Below are 19122 nucleotides of genomic sequence, written 5' to 3' on the forward strand. Positions count from 1 at the left end.
CAGTTTTTACAGATGTCTTTTTCTCTACACATACTGCAGTTGTCTCATGAATAATTTACAACTAGAAAAGCAAGAAAAATCTTCTGCCCTCTGCAGTGTTAGAAGGTGGCTGTGAAAGAAGAGTTGTTTCAGGGAACTCACAGCAATGGACAGCCAGGCACTTCTCCAGATCACTCCAAAGCAGAGCTGCTCTACCTCCCTAAAGGGGAGCTTTGGCTAAAACAAAACACTTCGTGTTTTTCCATTAACTAATCTTAAATACATATGTGGATTTAGTTGTAAAGGATAAGGTGGATACATTGCAAGGTCTCTGCCTCAGCAGCAGTGGATTTGATGAAGAACAGGTTTCCCTTTTGAACTTTTGTGAGCTTTCACAAAACAGCCTTGCCAGCACTCATGTAGCAGGTGCCAGCATTTGCAGTTCCTCTGGTCCTATGTTCCAGGAAACTAGGTAGTTGTCTCCAGTGCTTTGCTCCTCAGCTGCCTGCAAGATTTCACAGCATGGCCAGCCCAACCTGTGTAGCCAGACCATGTACAATGCAAGGAACTTGGTAAAGGGGAGAATTGATTCTACCACACATCAATAGGAGACTGAGCAGCAAACATATGCTTTGGTTAGGCTTGTAAAAACTGAGACCATTGGTAACAGACAGACAGAGCTAAGCTGAAAAACATACTGAACTGTGATCTCCAGCATAAGGGTTCTGAGATGTAACCACCGGGAGGCAAAGGCATCCTGGCTTCCCTGAGTCTACATGGGCAGAGTTTGTGCATAGCAATCGTGACCCTGACACAGCACCTGAGAATCAAAATAGGAGTGATGTTTGTGGTTACAAGTTGACTTTATGCCTTTTTTAACCACCGGGGAATTTTTCAGAAAGTTATTTTCTCAGGGCCACACCATGGAATTTTTCAGCATGATGTATGTACTTACTTAACGTTTCAGCCTTTCCAGTGCCACACAAGAGGTAATTGGAAAGGACATGAAAATTTCCATTACTGCAGAGCAGTGTATCTCAGCAATTTTTTTTCAAAGTACATTATTGATATGATATTTAGCAAATTCTGAATGGCAAATTACTTTCTAGTTTGCAAACACTGAATGTATTGAGCACTAAGATATTCAACTCTTATTGCTCTCAAATAGAAGTAAATCACATCACATATTTAAAACAAACAAACAAACCAACCCAAAAGCAGAAATAAAACTGTTTACTCTAGTGAAACAAATCTCTTAGCTGTGGAAATCTTCCTCTCTCTCTCTCTCACTCTCCTCCTCCCCCATATTTTGAAATGGCATTGGCCCAAAATACAGTAATCCAGTTTGTTCAGTGACCAAACACTCTCTCACGCCTGAAGGATCAACTTAAGATGCCGCACAGCGAGAATCAATTCATGAAGCTGACATACGAGCACCCTCTGAAGGCTGCAGTACCTGGGGTGCCTGAAATGCCATTATTCTCCCTGTAAGCAGCGAATCTCAAGAGGTGAAATCGCTTTTTCCCTGGCCTGTTTTCAATGGCAACATGTCAGGTTTTAATTGCTTAAAAGGGTCTTAAATTTAAAATGCTTTTTCCCAGGTTCTTGGATAATTTAAATCCTTGACTAGTTCATTAAAAGGCCATTTGCGATGAGGGGGGCTGGCGCATCTCTCACTTAGCACGCTCAGTTGAGCTAGGAATAGAAGCAAATAAATGGCAACTGTGCTTCCTGACACTGAGCATGAGCGTTTGAGGGCACTCACAGCAGTGGCAGAGGGCAGATATACTGAGGTTAAAGGGCTCCATTCTTCCTTGAACAAACATATAAGGTGAAATCTTGGCTTTAGTGAAGTCAGTAGCAAAATTCTCCAAGCTTTCAATGCGACCAGATTTTTCTCTCTATTAGTTCCAGGGCTCCTACAGGGTGGAGCCCTTGAAGGTGCAATGTAAATAGATAGCTGATCCATAAGGGTCCAATGTAGCTAATTGGAAAACGTAAACCAAATAGACCAACAACATGAAGTAGATGTATGCTTTGGCTCAATGCCTTCCTTAGGGTTTTGCATTTTCATTCTGTGTTCTGTTTGTGTCTGTGTATTACTTTAAAATGATACAGTATTAGATTAGACCCACTAGTGGAAACCTGATTTAAAGAAGCATTCAGGAGGTCTGTAAAAGTCAGTTTCCCGATGACTGGAAATGGCCCTATAATAAAAATGGAAAAGATGCATTCTCAAGACATTTGGAATTGTCTTTGAGAAAGAGCAATAACTGAGAGAAGTAGGAATAGCCTCTCGTACAGGTTTTGCTTTCTACGCAAGATTACTCTAAGAACTTAATATTTTCTAATTTTGGAAAATATTAATATTTTCCAAAGTTTTGGATAAGGTAGTTAGGAATATATAATTAGAAAATTTCAGATCATGTTTAATGACTATATGTATGCACATGTGTAGATGGTACTCATAGACACTGCAATCACTATTCATATATACATAAACAGCAATAATGTACATATGTACAAAGAAATAATGACACTTATAATGCAGCCACCTGCATTGTTCTCACCTGAATGCACATGCACGATGCAGACCCTCCTTTTCAAATCTTACAGACCCCAACCACGAATATTTCACCAGCCAGGACTGCTCGCAAAATTCTAGTTCTAAACGTCAATCACTTTATTAATAAATTTACTTGGCACTTTCATAACCTCTTTTGGGTAACTGATACCTTCTGGGTGCTGAGAGTTTTTCCTTACAAAAAAGCCATACATTTGTGGTATCACAGTTTCTTGCCACAAGCTTGGCACTATACAGTGCTGAAAAGTTTTGCTCTGCAGTGCAGCCTAATCTGGTGCTATACAAATGTAAGATGCTGCTGATACCTCTAATGAATTTTTCAGGTATTCTAATTTTGGCTCTTAGGTAGTTGGAAAGCTAAATCTGGGTGGAAGCTGCAGCTTACCAGAAGAGTCCAATGGTGAAGCATAGTTGTTAATTTCCAAATGCCTAGGTATTTTTATTTTCCCGATGTAGTTCTTTCCATCACAATTTAAAGTAAGCTTCTTGATTAACTTTTTACATATTTCCCAAAAAGTTCAAAAAAGGAAGTGTGTCCTTTTAACTCTATTATTTTTTAAAAAATCTATCTGCTTCCTTCCCTCCTCCTTTGAAATCTTTTTCCACCTTCGAAATCCTATTCAACAGAAGCAGCCTCTTTCTGCTTTCTGTTTTTCTGTGAAAGGTAAAGTCTCCAGGTTTTCCCTTTCTTGCTTCTCAGTGTCACTTTGCTGTACAACTGAACAGTAGGAAAACAATCCATCTCTGTAAAGGTTGTTTGTTATTAAACTTAATACCTATTTGAACTGCTGCTTCTTTTTCTTGAAGGCCTATATTTGTCTTTAATTAAGAAGAAAGGATGTGGATGATGCATAGCTAGCTCCCTCTGATCTTTACTGTTTGATCCCATCCATTTGAATATAAATGTTCTTTCTTGTTCATCGAGACACTAAATCAATGCAACAAATCCAAAGATCTACTGCAGTGTTCGTTTGTTTGTGGGATTCTTGTTTTCTGTGTTTTAAAGAATGGGTTAAAAAAGTGATATTAACATAGCTGGGCCTCAAGAGCTCAATATTTAAAACACAGAGCATAGCAAAGCTAGAGCTGTTATAGGCGATTCAGGATATTTTGCAACATAATGCAAACATCTACATTAGGAAAGCATCAAACTCAAAGAGTTAAATACCAAGAGAGGGATTACTTGAAGCTGACCCTACCTTCCAGGGAATGCAATACCAATATACACAGAGGATTAGCAGCCTTAATACAGGCTAAGTGTATCCATGTCTGACTAGCTCCTCTTTCATGCTATGGTTCAGTCCATATTCTGAATCAGTTCAATTTACTGTTCCATTCTTTTTTCAGACATGAACTACACCATAACTTACAGCTTCTTTTCTGCCCCAGATAATTATAATCCTCTCAGAGACAATGTCTTTTCTGCTTTGGTTTTAAAATTTTCCAGTTAGATTTGTAATACAAGATGAAATTACATTTCCATATCTTCTCCCACTAGCTCTCCTAGCTTTCCTGCTCTGCAGCTTTACATGCTAAACTCACAGCATTTTTTCTTAAGATGGGTCTTGCTAATCTCCTCTATTCAGCCCTGTCATGTTGGCACCTTAGGGTAGATCACATTGGAATAGGGAAGAGAAGGGACCTGGTATGTCATAAGTAGAAGATATTTTGCATATTTACCCACTTTCTCTTTTAAAAAATATTTTCTTCAGATTGCTTAATATCTTCTTCATATTGCAACTGTCTTTTGTGTCAGAGTCATTTATGAAATCCCTGCTGGAGAATTCTATCCTAAAAATTAGCCAGCTGGGGACTGGAATAGTTAGGAAATAATATCATTACAATGCAATAATGTGTTAACAGTGCTATTATAGCTTTGTAATTCCTACAGTTCTCATATTCCTGGCCTGCTATATGCTGATTTTTCCTTGCACTAAAGGAATTGCTATAGCAACATACCTTCAAACACATATGATTAATACTTTATATGCCCGTGACTGACTAGATATTTGTTCTAGGCATAGCATATTGAAAAACAAGATGGAATACCTGCCACGAATCCACAGAACAGAAACTGATTTATACTGGGAGAAAAATAAATCATAAATTGAATAAGAACAAGTTAAAAATACAATTTCATAGATTCAGCATACAGGCTAGTTGATAAAATATACTGCAGTGCTTTGATCTCTATGGTATACCTAAGAACCCAGAATATCGCAAGCCATTGTAATGTTACATATTAAAAAATGGAATCTTTTCCACACAGGAAAACAACTTCATCAATTTTTCACCTGTATATAGATTCCTCAACCTAGCAGTGAGATTCTTCCTTAGACCTTGGAGAAGATAAAGCTGTCTGAGTTTGGGAACCTAAGAAGTGGTCACATTTTGCAAATTTAATCTCGCATGCACCTTCAAGCCTATAGTAAATATTTGAGCTTCCTCTCAACTACAGTTCTGCCTGGTATCATTCAGGACTTTTGTATAACTGACTATAGTTGTCATTCCTGGTCAGAATAGACAATGAGCAAAATACATTTTCTTAAAAGCTAATTATACAAAATTTGCCATTAACCACACTGGATTACAGTTATGGGAGACTGATTAAACTTATTCTCAGAAGTCACCCGGTTTGCATAATGCATCTAATAGCAGAATTTCCTCATCTATAAAGCAAAAAGCACCAGGCTTTCCCAAGCGTAGTTACACATTTCATCTTTTAAAATTAATAAGGAATAAAGCTGAGTCATGCACTACATGGGGCAGTTGTCAATAGCAAAATTGCCTTGCTATGAACTGTCTGGCAGATTCAGGAGGATGCCCACACACTATTAACAAGTCTTTAAACCAGGGCTTTGGTACTGTGTGTGAGCTTTTGCCATGCAGATGGTAAATTCCACTGTACGGGTGGCCAGCGATGGTCATGGTGAAAGGCAAGTCTGTGCTCCACTCAGGTCTGTGGACCTCTTGGCTTTCTGAGACATCCATTTACCAGCCCAGATCCTTCAGTTCTTTTCTGTCTAACCCCTTCAACATGGGCTTTGTGTGCACGCAGAATGTGTTTCGCCCAATGCAGGAGTCGGAGAGTTTGTCATACAAAATGTGGAAGATAAATAGGGGGAAAGAAGTGTGATCAGAGTACCAAAGGGCAATCTCCAACTCAGAATGTGGAAAATGTCAAATCTCTCAGGAAAAATGGTGAAATCTGATGCTATAATTAATAGATTATATGGAACATTACTGATACTGGAGAGGCTCTTTAACATTCCTAGAGCTGGGATTATTTTTCTGGTTCCAATTTCTTGATGTTGCATGTGGTGCTCATACACAAGCCCCTGAACTCTATTAACCTGACAAGGTGTGTGTACACAACTCTTCTCAGTCTGTGATAAACACACCTTCAAGACATTGGCAAAGAGAAACATCTCAGACAATCTGTCTTAAATGACGCTAACAGAGTCACTTGTGTTGGCTACTTTCCTAAATTCTTTCCCGGGATTTTTAAAAGGCATTGTCTTCCTATGGACAATCTCAGGGTCTGAGTGTCAAGGTAAGTTTACCTGCTAGACACACACGCCTTCCCACTTTATAAGGATAAGTATCCCAGACATCTCTAGGTATCTCTGACCAATTAAATAGGCAGGTAGCTGCACGGGTGAATTTGATTTCTGACTGCTTATAAACAGCTGCTTGTCCTTTCATCTGAACGTGCACTTCTTATGCCCAAGTTCTCAGCTCATTTAACAAATTCTCAGTTTGCTCTGTTTTAGCATTTTTTGGGCTCACAGCCTTTTGTAGGCTTTCCATTTCAACTTAGGCAAGGCCAATGGAAAAAAATGTCTCTAGCCTCTTTTTTTAAGTCAAAATTTTTAAACTCTGATTGTGGCAATTTTAAAGGTTCAGACAGCCTTCTGGTATCATACTGTCACATAATGTGCCTCAGTTTCTCTCCTGGCAATGCCAACTCATGTTTTCCAAATAACTGCCTATGGTCTTGCACAGCCTCTATGTTTCAATGCTTTATCCTGAGCTTTTCCTCAAACAACTCCTCCCAAGTAATTTTTCCAAGACCTATAAAGACTCCAGCTCATGCCAACTCACACTAATTCTTTTGAGAAGGGAGTGAAAAAAAAATGATGCAAAATCCACTCCCTGTTTTCCTAAATAAACAAAACTAGGTTGTCTGACAACTGTCAGTTTAAGTGAATAAAGTACATTTGTTAGAATGGATGGAAGCCGATGCCTAAAAAAATGATAGGCAGCATTAATCAGTGATGAGGACAAAGAAATTAACTAAATTGTTAGTGAGTTAGCCCTGAGTGATCTTTCATAGAAAGGTCAAAGTCTTCCTCAGCCATCACTGCTAGCTTCATTAGTACCCACAAAACTTAACACAGGAGCTTCTCGAGCACTGATTTTTACCTGCGAGTTGACTGCCAGTTGCATTCTGAATTGGGGGAGCAAAGGGAAGAATGGGATAACACAGGCAGGAGGTAAGCAGAGAAAAAATCTCACTGTCCCCTCTGCAGTCCACTCCCTCTTCTCATCACACATCTCGTACCATCCATCCTTGCTGCAGAATCCAAGAGGCAGGAGAAATGTCATTTCAAGCTTGCATGCCTTTAAAACCACACTGACAAGGGGTCTCTTTTCTTTTTCTCCAAAAATGAGAAGGCACTGAGGGAGGCAGAATTATGGTGATTTGCTAGTCAGAGATACCATTCCTGAAGAATACCAAGACATTTCTTCTTTGGTTATATTTTCTTTTAAAATATATTTCATTTTAAAATATGCGTTACTTTAAAATATTCTAGTCCAGATGCCTATTTCATCCCCATTTGTCTGACTGCTATCTAAACACTGTCCACATATAATGATCAGGGGGATTACAATAGTGCTTTATCATAGTTCCCCATTTTGTCCAATATACATGCCTTTGCTTGTATCCTTGTACCTGTACAAAAGACTAAGACATTCTGTATTGAGGCAATGGTTTAAGTGATTTAGATGCATCCTTCTAGACTGTTCATATGTGAAGATTCCCTTTAATCTTAATTCTGACTTTGTGTTAATTTAATAAGCAAATTCAAGGCTCATAAAGCTTTAAATTGAGCAAGAGGAACTGAGTGCTTGGTTTAGAATTTCTTACTAGAAAGATAATATGAATAAGAAAGACCTTCCTCCCGAAAAACAAATTAAATTTATAAGGCCAGGTTTTAACCTGCAAAACAACATATTTTATAGCTGCAAGGACAGAGAACCTCTTAATTGCCTCACTCCAACACTTGCAGAAGGAACTTGCAACTCCAATCAACTGAAAAATCACTACCTCATCATTTTGCCCCTGCCAGTTAAAACCTGTTTCTGTCACTAAAATCCGGAGCCATATGTAAGGCCAGTAAGTATCCAGCTTCTCTGCATTAGTTTGCCCAAGTCTCCAAATGTGCTCTTAAGAGAGCAGATCCTTCTTGAGATGCCACTGGTTCAGCAGCAAAACACACCCCAGTTAGATCACCAGAATGGGAGTAGGTAGCTTTTAAAGCAGCAGAAAATAGCATTGCATCAGCAATTCTGCCTCTCTCAAATGTGAAGTACTGTCAGACTACAAGTACATTTGCAAGATATTGTCTTTCCAGAATTATTCTAGTGGGAAAGTATGACTAGAAATCAAAAGAAAAAATGTTTTTAATCACCTTCTTTTGCTATAATCTAACTAAATTAGAAAGAACTGAGTACTAACAACTGCAGAGATTTGAGATAAATCATATATTCTGGACCATATAAGATGATGGCTAGATACAACACTAAGACACCATAGGTGTAATGCAATTTTTAATTTTTCCACATGTTGAGGCAGCCTAAGTTTCATTTACCTGAATCAAGAGACCAAAAACTCTGCAGAACGTGAAGATATACTTTATTTGTCACTCAGGGATGGATATATTCCACTGTGAATACAAAAGAAAATTATCCTTCCTTTCTACACTAAAAGGAGTCTTCAGATCCATGAACACTTGTATGTGGAAGACCCACAGGCTTGCCTCTGTGAGAGAGTAGGGAAAATATCAACATGCTACATTTTGAAAAATTGGAGGAAAAGTCACATATCCTGTATTACGACATTTGCTCTTTCTGTCTCAAGAAAATGGAAGCAAGCCAGAGAAGAGTATATGGAATCTAATTTGATCTCCAAACATTTGAAAACTGTGGGATAGAGTAACTTGGGTAGATTACACAGAAATCTGTAGACATAGGATATGGCACTTACTAAATATGTTTAGATGTTTGGTAACTGTTTCTGAAGCTTTAAAAAACTTTCCATTGTGGGAAAGCCATCTGGCGGGTCATCCACATTTGCTCAATGAGAAATTCTTTGTAAAAGTGAAAGTTAAGGACTGTCCTGAGCCTGAATGATTAAGAACCAAGAGATATGTCTGCTGGCAGGGCCAAGTCCCAGACCTTTATCAGTTTCAGTTCAGACAAGAGCTGCTGGGAGAACAGTTGGACACCCCAGACAGTTTCTGACAGACTTCAGAAGGCCAGTGAGCAGTGAGGAAATGCTGTGGCCGGGACAGTCTTCTCAGACTCTGAGCACAGATGACATTTGCACAAACATACTGTGGTTATGCTACAAATTTTAAGAACTGCCTTGGGAACGAGATGAGAAGGGAATTCCTTTGTATGCAATAAAAAGTGCCCAAACCCTCATATTTGGATATAAAACTGTAAGTGAGTGAAAGTGCATAAAGAATACAAACAGAAATACTCTAGTAAGTTTTGTTTAAAATTTTTTGAGGGTATTCAAAATACATTTTAGTGTTACTGTTTACAATATTTTCTATGTACATTAAACATTTGCTTCATTAAGGAACTGTATGGTATTTTAAACATTTTCTGGAAGCTAATAACACCTGTTTTCCAGAGCTGTGTCTCCAACTCCTTGAGGTGTGAAACTTTGAGACCATCTTGAAAAATCAGGTCTGTAAACAGTTCCTCAGCTAAGAGTTAAAAGTGAAGACGGGAATTAAAGGACCTGTGCAAAACGTTGCCTACATCATTATATTAACATAACTTAGTCTGCAAAAAGCAAACATGTTTAAACAGGAAATACCTTAAATATGCTAGCCTACATCTCAGCTGATGTCCTTAATTTTACTTCGGGGATATACTGCATCAGCCCAAGTTCAGCATTACTGCAAAAGACCTTCCGATTTCCCTTTTCAGCCCTACATAGATAACCTTCCTTCATCAGCACAAAACCCGTCATTATTATTGGCCTGCTATTGCCTCATCTCTCTGCAGGACATCTTCCATTCAAGCTTCATGCTGAGGTACCACGTCCAGGCTCTGCCTTGATAAAAGTTGTTAGTATTTTCTGCTCAAAAGCTCTTGGAGTCTTTCCTTCAGAGCAGAAATTCTCATTCCCCATCTTGAATATTGCAGTGTTTCTTCCCTTACCCTTATCAAAAGCTCTCTCATCTCTCTGGAAAGCTGTTTTCCCTTCTTCTAGCTTGTTGGGTTGACTGTATCAAACCTCTCTTCACATTTTTCAGTGGCTTCCTTCTCTTTATGACATCTTTGTTTTCACTTCCAAGGTGCTCCACAATTTATCCCCTCCTTGAAATCATCTTTTATGATACAGTTAGCCCCTGATGCCAGCTTTTCTCTGCTCACTTTGTATTTGAGATTTTTCCATGAGTGCTGAATTAATGTTCTCAGAGTGACCTTGATATCTCCCTTCACATTTGTTTTCCCATTGCCTTAACTTTACTGGTAAATCAAGGCCCTGTTCTGTGCTTGTGGATGCCTTTGGGAGTTTTGCTGCAAGAATGAACAGGAGCAAGAGAGAACCTCTGCGATGAGATACTGGGATAGTGTTACAAACCTTAGCTGATGTTTTGGTTACCATGTCATCAGTGCATTTTGTTGCATATTGTTTCTCTTTCTTCTAATGGAAAAAAGTAAATGAGTAAAGCTGCATTGAATAAGGGGGGGATTTTGTGTTAAACTGTGTGTGATTCAGTTTTAAGAAGGACTGGAAGCAGTTCAGTGAAAACTAGACTGAATCATAAACTTAAAACTGAACACCTCTTGTCCTTGAAATTCAAGGTTGAAGGAAAAGTTCAAGCTTCAAATCTCCTTGGGTTTTGATTCTGGGCTGCATTCAAAACCAGAAGGGACTTATTTTGCAAATGCAATTTGATATGGCCTGGGATAGCATAAATCTCACACAAACATCTGGGAAGAATTTTGCTGATAGAAAGAACATGGAAGTAGTGTTTCTTCATAATGCACAGCATTATAAAGCTAACATGTATTTTTTCTGAAACGATTTCCACTCTGACATTAAAATGTGGGCCATTAGTCCAGAAGAATAGCAGAGTAACTTTGAATAATTCTTTGCATCCTAATTACATATTGTTATTTTTATTTCTAAGAAAATAAAAATACCTGCTTGGTAGAGCTAATGATGTCCAACACCATCAAAAGGACAGTGCAATTTAGGTCACATTTTGTGGTCTGTTCTTCTCACACTTCCTGAGCATTCAGAAAGACTGTTTTAAGGATGTTCCAGGACATATTCGTGTCTACTTCACTTCAGTCTTAGTACAGATCTACTGTCCATTAGTTCCTCTAATTCTTTCCTGAACCTAGTAGTATGCTCTGCCTCCACAGCTTCAAATGGCAACACGTTACAAAAGCTCACAACACCATGTGTAAAGACATCTTTTTGTCTGTTTTAAACCAATCTCTTACTAGCTTCAAATGCTCCCAAGTCCAGTTATTGTAGAGTGTGGCAAAGAGAAATTCTGTATTTGCCTTACCCACTGGCTTTGGATTTCATAACCCTTCATTGCGTCTCTCCCAACCCAGCTGTCTCTTAAGGCTGAACAGTCCCAAACTTTTTACTGTCTCCTGGTAAAGTAGCTGCTCCAACTCCTGGAACATTTTGTTATCCTCCTCCTCACCAGCTGCACAATATCCTTCTTCAGTTATGGAGATCAGAAATATACACCACATTCAAGATGTGAGCCCATCAAGCTTTTGTATAATTCCCTCCTTCCTCCTTCCTGACAACGCCCTGCATTTTTTTGGCTGCTGCTGCATGCTGAGCTAATGATTTCAGCAACAACTAAGAACTCTTCCCTGAGCCATAACTGTCATCTCTATGTTCAATTCAGTGCAGCAAACCAGTTTAGATTATTTTATTTCCAGATGCATTTGTTTATATTTATCTGCACTGGTAATCCTTCACCCCCTTTTTACCCTCAAGCTTTGTTTTCTGAGGTCCTTCTGAAGTTCCTTGTCATTAGCATGGCATTTGGCTGTCTGAGAGTGCTTACTGTCTGATGCTTGCAGATTGCACTGTGAACTCCCACCACCACATCATTGATGAAGGTTCCGAATAAACCTGGTTTTAACACTGATTCTGAGGGAACAAACTACTGACTCATATCCATTTAGAAAAACCACCTTTAAGGACAGCTATCTGTTTCCTGTCCCTTTACTAAGTTTAACTCCATAAATGATCCTTTCCTCCAAATCCATGACAACTTAATTTCCATAATAACCTCTGGTGTGGAACCTTAAAAAATTTTGGAAACTCCAGGTTATGTCCTTCATCCTTTATTGACATGATCATTGACACACTCCAAGTGCTTGATCAGGCTACCGAGACAGGATTTCCTTTTGAAGAAGCCATGCACCTTTCCTAAAAGCCCATGTTCTCAAAGCTTTTACTAATATTTTATAGCCTATATTATCTGAACTGATTTAATAGCCTGTAGTTATATCCAAAGACTTTCTAACCAGACTGCTGCATTAAACAATGATGCCTAATCTCCATAAAGCGTGTTCTCAATGTATTATTCATGTCCTGGAGATGGGTAAATGGTGCAAGTTTCCCAAAGCTGTAGCTCTTGCTGAAAATTATTTTTATATGCTAAGTATATAAGTTCAAGGGAAGCCAGCTCCGACAAGTGATCACACCCACCTAATTTCATTGCTAGGCAAAGAAAACAAAACCAAAATAAACCCCAGGTGTTTTACACCCTTACAGTTATAATGCAATTAGCAGCATGATATAGACTCCTTTCAACTAGGTTTCTCAGCTTATATACACAGTCCCCCCGTATTTCTATAGGAGTAGTCTTTTTATTTTTCTGTTTTAACTCCTAATTAAGTTATGTTTGTTTTTCATTCCCTCTCCATTGTTTTTCCTTCACTCATCAATTTTTCTTTGCCTTTCATATCTCTTAACTTCTTTATTTTTCCCACTAAGAAGTGGGAAAAATGCTAAATTATAACCTTTAATAAAATACTTCCCTTTGTTATTAGAATAGATCTATCTTCCACATCCATTTAAAATCAAAGTGCTGAAAAAAATGATCGATTATTGAGAAAATATTACCCTTTCAATGCCAGTAAGAAAAAAGGCTACGCAATATAGAAAAAATTCTTACAATATCAAGTTCTTACAAATGCACCTAATTTAAAGTAAGGAACATATGATGTTCTGATTTTCTAAAGAGAGGGATCTGACATTGGACAAACACACATACACACTGCTTACACATGTTATAGTGAAATTGCATGAACCAATACTCTAAGGGCTTGGCCCAACTACTCTGGCTGGCAAAAATAATGATGCAGTATCCAAACCTGTCTTTTGGGGGTTCACTTCATGGTATTTATCAGTCTTGACATTTCACCCCCACTATGCAGTAGAAAGGTTACTAAGAGCACAGCACAAATAGCCTGTATTCCCAAGAGCATATTTTAATCAGGAAGAAAAACACTAACTGCAGACTCTGATAAGAAAGGGGCTCTGTGTGAGGGAAATATCAGAAATTGCATGGAAGAGTTTTGCTCGTGCCTGCAGCCAGGCACATCCTGTGGTGCAAAAGGGAACGAACCATCACCTGCCACCAGCTAGAGCTGATCTCTGGAGTCAGGTACAGAGGTGCAGAAGAGATATGTCCTTTTCTTGCTTAGCTCCCATCACCTGTCTTTCCTGTGGATTAAAAAAGACAAACAAACATACAAAAAGTTGTTCCTTTTTGTCTATGAGGAAGCAAAATCTGTGGTACACTTGTGGTCTTATTCCCTTAATTTTCTTGGTAAATACTACTGGAAATGTGCCATCCGTTAGTGTTTCTCCCCTGATGTACCTTTCAAATTTCTTTTTACTTTATTTTGTAAGCCATAAATAGGAGGGTCAACATGGCTTCATCCTAATTTATTGCTCCTAAAAAAAAATTAAGCAGTATGTGACCACACACGGTTGCTGACTTCCACCATGCTTAGGTGATATGGCTGGGCTGGAGTCACGTCCCAGCCATTCCTGACTCCTTCAGTGGCATCTCTGCCCAGCAGCTGCATCTGGCTGCCTGCCCCTTGCCTCTGCTGCACAGCAGTCAGGCACCCACTCAAAGTGGTGGTTCGAGTGTGGGATTCCTCTCCATACACCACAAACTTGCAGCCTTGGACAGGGCCAGAGAGGTGCTGGGGAGCCCTAACCATACAGGCAAACTGGCAAACAGCAAGAGTGAGAATTCTGGGTGCAGAAACATCTTCAGCCTCTTTGTTTAGCCTCAGTGTGCTGTACTAGAGCCACAGTAGCATGCAGGCATGTATTAATCCCTCATAAGTCATCACAGGGGAGAAAGAGGCAGATACAATGGGTAGTAGATGAGCTCAGGTAAAAATACAAGAGCCAGTGATTTTGAAGAAGGCAGGCAGTGAGGGAATAGCAGGAGCTAGTTGCATATACAGGCAAATGGAGCAGACAGCCTAAGTGTTGAGTCCTCTAGACCAATCATGCTACATCATCTCCTGTTACACTGTTCCATGGACTTCAGCTTCTTGCACTGGAAACACTCTTCAGTCTCAGCATCATGATCTGGTGACTGCATCCCAAAAATGCCCATAGCTGTGCAAGCAGCAAGGGGTGGAAGACCACATGCCATCGAGTTTTCACCAGCGCACTATGACACAAAAAGCAGAAATAATTGAAGGGATTACAGCTTTTTATCTACTTTTCTGCCATGGTAAGGGTGTTGGAAACATTGAGTCCTCAGCTACTGAAGGTCAATTTGGTACGTTAACTTCAACCTCCCTTGTTGATCTCTTCACTCACATCAACTCTAGAGTTGAAGACTTGAACAAAGATGGAGAAAGGTGAGCACAGAGGTTGCACTGATAGCCTCGGATAGGTAGACTCCTAGCCTGAAGAATGGATCTCTTCCCCACGTATTTGACATCTACTTCAGAATTTCCCAACATAGCGAACTGGAAAGAACAAGTTCTGTGTGTCTGCAGTTTTGCTACTCTATTGCCTTTTTTTCCAGTTCCGTAACCTTTTTAGGTATTTTGTAGCTGAAAAAAAATCCTTATTTACTATTTTTGAAGATTTCACATTTCTAAGTGCACTTCATCATCAGAGGGGATCTGCCTCAGGACTTCTGAATGCATGGCACTGTCTGCCCATGATGCAGCCTACATTACCCTGCAAGCAGACACACACTTCCTAGTGCTGAAATTCTCAAGACATCTCTCCACTGTAGCTTCAGCTGCAGTCCCACAGCTCTGGATGCTGTGAGGTATATACCAACAAGGCTGACTGCCTCAAAAAGCTGCATGTTACCTAGCAGCAGCATAAAAAAATGTGCCTACTAAGTAGCAGTGTCACTCTCACCGCTTGACTGGAGAGCACAATGAGGCTGTTTGAGCCTAAGCCTGATCAGCATCCAGTAAAAATGAAAAACAATGTTGTAATAAATCAGCTTGAACTTCACTCCCTAGGTATTCAGTGACATTATGATGAATTTCTCCATTCACATGCAATCTGCTTCTATCTTTGCCAAAGTTTCTCCACCATATTTTCAATTCCAAAGTCATGGTCATCAATATTTGATTAATTTAACTAGGGATAGTTAAGATAACCTGGAGATATTATTTAGATGTAGAAGCCAGACATTAAAAATGAAGCACTTCTTAGAGTGTCCATAGGTCAATCATTACTCAAGTAGAAGATTCAGTGCAGAATTAAGTGGTTTTCTACCTTTGTCTGATGTAGGTTTTTATCAGCCCTAAAACAAGCTCTCTACACCACCCCACAACAATTACATCATGCATTGTTTACATCTGACTGAGGTTTAATAACATTTAAACTTGAAAAAAGGCTGCAGTTTTTAGTCTTCCATGATACCTTAGAAGCAAAATGTTCTCTATCAGGATATTTTGCCCATGTACTATATAAAAAATGTATAATGTGAATGTGGAGTATAAATATTTATAACACATTCACTTAACCTCAATCCATCATATATATTCAGCTTTAACTGTGTAAGTTTTGGGGGAGAAGTATAGCTTCCAGGGTAACTTGTCAATAGCCCATGCCTGTTACAGGATGGTTTTTCCTTCCTTCTTCCTCTGTACCCCACAGGGAAAGAACATGGTGGTCAAGACCAGAATTTATCATTCCAAAGCATAATTTATTATTAAAAGATTAATTTGTTGATAACTGCATGTTAATCTTTCCTGAGTTACAGACAAACACCACAAGGCATTATCCAAACTATGCTGGAGATATTCCCGTGGGTTTTCATATCTTCAGTAGGTTTTGGTGTTATCTTTGGCAGCACTCTAGCTGATCTCCTTACATATTGACTAGTGCCCTCACAAATTAGAGCACTATTATACTTCTTATTGTAGGGATCTTTAATTAATTAGTTCCATTTAAATCTCCTTGTTCTTGAAGCTTCATTAAACAAACGGATAGAACTCGCTTCCAGCTATCCTTACAGGATGGGTGTACAGTCTTCCTTACATTGGTGTGGATGGATGCTTTCATACTACTCTTGTATTTCAGACTGTCCAGGTTTGCCCTGCATGTATAGGTATCCTCTCTCACTAACAATTATCATGCACCACATCTGCAGAGGGATGGAGAAATTAATTAACAAAACTTTATTTTGCTTTAATCTTTTGAAAAACATTTTTGTCCAGTCAATGAAACAGATTAGCAAAGAAATATGAATTATGTAAGTGACACTACATGGATCACAATTACTTAATATATTAAATGTCATCTAATGCTGTAAGCTTTCTTAGTATAAAACTACTGTACACACAGGATTTCATGTAAAGAATTAGAAATTATATCTTAGCCCCGCAAAAAAAAAAAAAGCCTTCCAAGGCTTTCATTAATTTTCACGTAAAAATATCCAATTAATACTTATCACAGAATGTTTATTCTTCAATTTTTTTTCCAAAAGCCACATCTCAATGTACAAAAGGGGAGCTGAAAATAACACAGTTGTTCAATATCATATCTATTTAAATGAATGTTTAGCTGAATTGAATATGGGTGAAAATGCACTCACAGAATAAACAATTTAATTTTCCTCCTTAAGAGTGACCTTGCAAAAGCAGCTTTGCTCCAGGAAGTAATAACTGACTCATCATGATGACTAGTTCAAAATTAAAAGTGCCTCTGACTTTCCACACCATGCAAGTCGTGGAAGGTAATAGGCTCTACCTTGGTAAGAAGCCAGCCAGCTCCTCTCAAGGTCATCCAATCAGGCACTGCTATTTTTGGTAGCTAAGCAAGGCCAAACCACTGCAATTTTCAAAGAAAGAAGACCTAATAAATTTGAGAGGTAAGGACTGGGAAGGAAAGCCAAGTCACCCCATTGTGAGGAAGGAAGGTGAACACAGTGCAGCCAGCTGGGGCTTGGAGCAAGCCTGCTTCAGCTGCCCAGTGACATAAAAACTGAAAAAGAAGAAGGATGGATTAGAAAAATGTAATAAAACTGTTTAGGAATTTCTCCCTTTATTAGCTCTATTAATGGCCTTACTTTCCAAGGGAAGGCATCAAGCAGAGGATATTTTAAAATCTTATAACTGCAGTACACGGCATGAGATCTGAAAGTCAGAGGATTTTTCTTGGAGAGTGTGCCACCGAAGGATTGTTACCCATCACTGAGGGTTTGTGTTGCATACCCTATGGGCTTTCTGAGTGTACTATACATGTGGCCTACCTGCAAGGCAGGGACATTTTCCAGCCTCCCAGGAGCTGGCTAGTGTGCAGCTGCTTGTGGTCACCTTGCTCAGGTATGGTAGGGCTAAACCCTGCCAACCTCGCTCACCCTCAGCTCCTGCTCTGTTCCTCCTGCAGGGTAGCCTGTCCTTGCCACAGCCTGACAGATGAATCTTACAACAGAACAACATTCTACAAAATGTAGTGTCTGTTTTACATAAGCTATTTATGGACCTGGGTCATTCAGACAAGAAAGAGAGCAGGCTCAGAGGGCTGTTTGCAGTCCCATCACAATCATCCAATGTTTTTACCATTATTCTTCACAACAGCGAAGAACAAGAGCAGTAAGAAATGAGCACTGCAGCATTATAGTGACAAGATAAAACTGTATTCAGGCTAAATAGGGTAGCTGCTATCTGAAGCCTCAGGGTTTCAACTACAAAGCCAGTGTTAAGATTATGTTGATCAGACGGTTTTTCTACATAGAGAAAAGAAGAGGACAATCGAGCAAATTAGCAGAGGGAAGAAAGAGAGAGTACATGTCTGGAATATGTGCAGTAAGCCACAGAATTCATTATGAATCATAGCTATGTGTACATTTGCTAAGCCAGCTGTGTATAATATTTTATATATGCTATAGGGTAGTTTTGCACCAATAACTCTTTAAATATTATTCTGTTTCTACACTGGAAGTCTGTCCCTTCAGTGTACTGAAGTTCACCATTTCTTTGACAAAACCATATTAAATAAATAATCCACTGCTTTGATGTTTTTGGTTTGAGGAAAATGAAAACAACATTCTGCCAGTGAATGCTGCAAGGAATTCCATTTTCCAGCATTAACAGCAAACTGTCACTTGTGCAGTCACATCTGCATGCACACCTCCAATTAGGGTTGATGATAGTGTTTGCAAGCAACCTGGTCTGGTGGAAAATGTCCCTGCCCATGGAGGGCGGGTTGGAATTAAGAGATCTGTAAGGTCCCTTCCAACCCAAATCCTGCTATGATTCTATGAAGAATTGAAAAACATTTAATTTCACTGCTCCAAATCAATCTGTTGGGCTTGTTTGCTCGGATTTAATAACCTGGTGCTGCACAACTCTGAGATGCTGTTTAACAGTTTCTGAAGAGGAGCTCATATCATTATTAGCCTGGACGTTACAGTTAACAGATGTCACTCAGAACCCAGCAAAAAGTGTCTATAGTCCATACGGTTCATGCTACCTATTGGGATAGGTTACTGCAGGAGAAAGAAAGACAGAGCCTGGACTCCTGATACTCATTTTTACCTTCAGCTTTGTGCCCTTTTCACTAAATCCATCATGTTTAACACACTGCTGCAACATGATTGTTTCTACTTGACTTGTTAACCCTAAGGCTGATTGACGTTTTGGTTAGCATATATCACATTCATTAGCAGTCAGAGAAGACATCAGAGACACTTGTTCCCAAGCTGGAATTCCAAAGAAAGGGACCTCATTTTCACCTGGCTTATCTTTCCGATAGAAATGCA

General features: G+C 39.2%; 1 long non-coding RNA gene across 2 annotated transcripts in view; it reads right to left on the bottom strand.

The window, feature by feature from the left end:
• Positions 1-19122, bottom strand: part of LOC135419566 (uncharacterized) — a 198450-nt gene that overhangs the window by 20381 nt on the left and 158947 nt on the right. The window contains exon 6 of one of the 2 annotated variants that reach the window (XR_010433045.1): positions 13489-13580. The exons of the other annotated variant lie outside the window; for it this stretch is intronic. This is a non-coding gene — a long non-coding RNA (uncharacterized LOC135419566). The remainder of the gene's footprint in view (positions 1-13488; positions 13581-19122) is intronic. 2 annotated transcript variants of the gene reach the window in all.

This window comes from Pseudopipra pipra, chromosome 1 (assembly GCF_036250125.1).
Source record: "Pseudopipra pipra isolate bDixPip1 chromosome 1, bDixPip1.hap1, whole genome shotgun sequence".
NCBI classification, from domain to species: domain Eukaryota; kingdom Metazoa; phylum Chordata; class Aves; order Passeriformes; family Pipridae; genus Pseudopipra; species Pseudopipra pipra.